This window comes from Mus caroli, chromosome 2, assembly GCF_900094665.2.
Source record: "Mus caroli chromosome 2, CAROLI_EIJ_v1.1, whole genome shotgun sequence".
NCBI lineage: Eukaryota > Metazoa > Chordata > Mammalia > Rodentia > Muridae > Mus > Mus caroli.
In genome coordinates, this window is record NC_034571.1 from 27,531,969 (window position 1) to 27,536,579 (window position 4,611).

Consider the following 4,611-nt stretch of genomic DNA (forward strand, 5'->3'; position numbering starts at 1 on the left):
ATGGGCTCTTCTATATATCCCATGCTGGTCTTAAACTCACTATGTTGCTCAGGCTGGCTTTGAACACAAAGCAATCCTGCTGCCTCAGCTTTCTTGCATACTGAGATGACTGTCATATGTCACTATGTACAGCAAGTTCTTTCTGGAGGACCAGATGTTAGTCAGGTAAATCTTTCCTCCTCCTCTTTTTCCTCTTCCTCTGCTCATTTTCATAACAATAGGGATCAAGCCTCCTCAGGCATCACACACACTAGGAATAGTTTTAACCACTCCAAGGCTGACCTGTTTCTTCTCAGGAATCCATAACAGAGAATTCTAGACAGAGGGCAATGGTCTGAGTTTGAAACCCTACTCAGCCATTTACTGTGTGATCTTGGGCAATGAACTAACATCTCTGTGCCTTGGCCTTCTCAGATGGAACGTTGGGGGATACTTAGCTCTAAGGATGTCACAGGGTAGCAGGTATAAACAAATACAGTATACAAGTGTGTGCCTGGAACATAGTAAGTGCTCAGTAAATACAAGGATGTCTTTGGTAGGTGAGTGTGGTTATAGCTTTTGCCACTATCAAGACCTGCACCAGCAGCAGCACCAGCACCACCACCAGCAGCTCCAACAGCACCAGCAGCAGGAGCAGCAGCAGCAGCACCAGCAGTCGCCGCCGCAGCAGCACTATCACCAGCAGCAGCAGCAGCACTACCACCACCACCACCACCAGCAGCAGCACCAGCAGCAGCAGCACCAGCACCAGCACCAGCACCAGCCGCAGCAGCAGCACCAGCAGCACTACCACCAGCAGCAGCACCAGCAGCAGCTGCACCAGCAGCAGCAGCACCAGCACCAGCAGCAGCACCAGCAGCACCAGCAGCACCACCAGCAGCAGCAGCTGCCCCAGCACCAGCAGCAGCACTACCAGGGCAGTAGCAGCACCAGCAGCACCAGCACCAGCAGCAGCAGCAGCCACACCACCACCAGCAGCAGCACCACCAGCAGCAGCACCAGCAGTACCAGCACCACTACCAGCAGCAGCAGCAGCAGCAGCAGCAGCAGCAGCAGCAGCAGCAGCAGCAGCAATGCCACTCCAGTACATTCCTCAGAAATGTCAATTCCTCTTGTCTTCAAACCTTTCCTGTATTCTACTCGAAGATCTCCTGAGCTAGGAGAACAGATACCTTGAGTATGCCTTGGAGCTGGCCTGCTGAGACCTGAGTCTGTGCATGGGTGGAGAAAGTTTTCGACAGTTGCTGGCAACAAGTTGCCATGCCTGACTGCTTCCTTACATCATGGCCATCTCAGGGGAGTCTGGCTTCTTCCATGTTTGTGAGCTTCAGAAGCAAGTGTTCCAGGATGGCAGGGGAAGCCACGGGGGGGGGGGGGCTGTCCTGACTGGGCTTTGGTTGCACACAGGCACTTCTGGCATATGCCTCTATGGAGAGGCGTCTTCAGGTCCAGCACATGCAAGGGAAGAGATTGAAGAACTCTGAACTGTGAGATGCTCATGATCCTGCTGAAATAACACTTGGGAGACCTAAGAGGAGGCTGAGATGGCTCCATGGGGAAGGAGGCTGTGCGCAAGCTGACGGCTTCAGTGCAATCCCCAGGATACACCAGACGGCAGGCAGGAGAGCTCGATTCCCTGGTGAAGTGGAAACTTCTAGTTCTTTGGAAAGCTTATGCTGAATGATGGTTTGCTGGTGCACACAGGTGGAAGGATGTCTTGCTAAAGCAAACACATGAAAGACTGTTTTTCTGAAGCAGACACAGGTGAAAGGATGTTTGGATATGGCAGACACGTGAAAGGACTCTTGATGAAGGAGTATAAATATGACCTCACAGACGGAGGCAAGCACTGAGCTTTGGTTTGGTTTGCTCTGCCTCTCTATTCTTTGCTAAAGGTGAGTGTGTATTGGTTCGCCTTACATAATGTCGTTGAGAGAAACTTGCCCAAGAACTTCTTGTGAAGTTCCTGTGGCAGCTTGCTGATTCTGTGGCCTCACCTCAGGCAGGTTGGTGAGCCTGGTGGTTTCTTCAGGATTGAAGCTGCCTGGTGTCTGCTTGCTGAAAGGACTGGACTGTAGCTGCTGGTTCGTGCCTGGTGTCTGCCTGCCTAGAGGACTGGTCTGAGCTGCTAAGTTGTGTTTGTTGTTTGCTACGGGACTGAACTGCTGCCCAAGAAGATTGAGTTCACTCCCAAAGAACTATTGCTGAGCAGGTCCACTTTCCCATATCCTAATAACTTTTCTCTTCTACTTCCTCTGCTGGGTGATGGGCTAGAGGAAAAATTGAACCCCCTATTAAAAGTTGGTTGCAAAAAATTTATGCCTACAGCCTGGTCATCCTCTGACCTCTGCACACATGTGCCATGGTACATGCAAATCTGCAAACACACATGGGGGCTGTTTCAAATGTTTGTAAAGAAGTACTACTCCAGTGTGTATCCCTGGGTACATCTCTGTACACCTCTGCTTGGAAAATGAAACCAGTCTTTTGTGATTTCATTGACCACCAAGCAAAGTCAGGGTGTGGATGAGAATCTGTTTACAGAGCCCCAAGATCCAGCTCCCAAGGCCCTCTTTTCACACTTCTTCAGATGTTCTTGTTGGCCGTTCTCGCACGGAACCCACCTGTCCACTCATCCCAACACCTCCCTTCAAGGTTCACTCAGATGCCCCTTTATCCAGTGAGGCTTCTCTGGGCCTCCCTCGCCACTCCTCCTATTATCTCAGAACATCTCAGTGCCCTGATTGCTGAGGTAGCAACAGGCCCAGTTTTGTGGTCCTCAGAGCACCTGATAACTGCCTAATGAATATGTTTATTCATTTAGCAATTATTGCTTTCCCCTTGCTGCCATCAGAGTTGTGCCAAAGTGGAGACCCTGGTGCATTCAAGATTCAGCATACTTTGAATCTCACCACTCAGGAGACAGAGGGTGGCAGATTTCTGAGATTGAGGCCAGCCTGATCTACAGAGTGAGTTGCAGGATAGTCAGCTATATACAAAGAAATGTTGCATCAAAAACCATATATATGTATATATTTATGTGTATATGTGTGTGTGTGTGCCTCACTTGTAATCCAGACATCACCATGACCGAGGAAAGCATTGCTGCTGGGGATGTAATGGACATCAGTACTACTATATGCTGGGCAGTGGTGGCACGCCTTTAATCCCAGCACTTGGGGGGCAGAGGCAGGTGGATTTCTGAGTTCAAGGCCAGCCTGGTCTACAGAGTGAGTTCCAGGACAGCCAGGGCTACACAGAGAAACCCTGTCTCAAAAAACCAATATATATATATATATATACATGACTTGCTACAGACCGGCCTCATCCACAACACGTCAGGCATGTGGCATACAAGAAGTTGCCAAAGCCTTAGACAAGTGCTGTGCCCGTCTGTGTAGAAGTTAAGTCCAGTTCTTCCTCCCAGCCCCACGCTCCCAGAAATAAGACTCAGACTTAAAATATATTTACAAATACCTTGACCATATAGCTAGGCTGTACTCTTACTAGATCATAACCCAAACTAACCCAGTTATTGTAACCTACATTCTGCCACATGGCTGATTACCTGTGCTCGGGGATGGACATATCTTCCCAGGCTAATCCTCCCGGCCTGGCTCCATCCCAGAATTCTTTCTGCCTCACAGATATCCCACTTTCTATTTTAACCTTTCCTATAGGCCATAGGTTTTTAAATTGACAGATGGATCCATACAATGCATAAAATACTCTCTCTACACATCTGTGTGTTTGCATCTGATTGTAATGAACCCATGTATGTCAAGTTGGTAGGGGAACTTTGTGCTGAGCACCAAAGTGGCCTAATTAGGGTTGATGAAAATAAGAAATTAGGGAAATGTGTTGGCCTCTGTAAAACCAATTGAGAGGAGAAGCCACATAAAGTGGGGAGGCTATGAGCTAGCTCATCAGGGAAGGGGGCAAGCTCAAGCATGCAGTTGTGTGTAGTAGGATATCATTAAAGAGTACTTCAAATGCAAGAAATGCATAAATCAATTTGTTATCTAAACAAAACAGAACAAGGCAAAAATGTATTGAAGACTGTTTCAAGGGTGCCTAACATTTATTTTAATAAAGTGAGACAGTCAGAGATGAAAATGACTATAAAGAAGAAAGAAATAACTATGTGGGAGTGGTGCACCTTTAATCCCTTCCCTCCCCAGTTTGCTTTTTGGTCATGATGTTTCATCACAGGAATAGAAAACCTTACTAAACAAGTTGGTACCTGGAGTGGGGTATTGCTGTGACTGACCTGACCTTGTTTTTGGGAGGACTGTGGAAGGGCTTTGGAACTTTGGGCTAGAAGAACCATTGATTCTCGAGAGCTCTGTGGAATGTTCTGTGGGAGCTTGGAAGGTAAGAATGTTGAGAGCAGTGTGAAGAATGGAGCCCTGGCTTGAAAAGTTTCAAAAGGAACTTTGAAGACTATTGGGGCCATTTGTCATTGTAAATGAAGAGTCTGTGACTCTGGTTAGCCTGTGATTAACAAGATACTAGAGGCCGGGCGTGGTGGCGCACGCCTTTAATCCCAGCACTCGGGAGGCAGAGGCAGGCGGATTTCTGAGTTCGAGGCCAGCCTGGTCTACAAAGTGA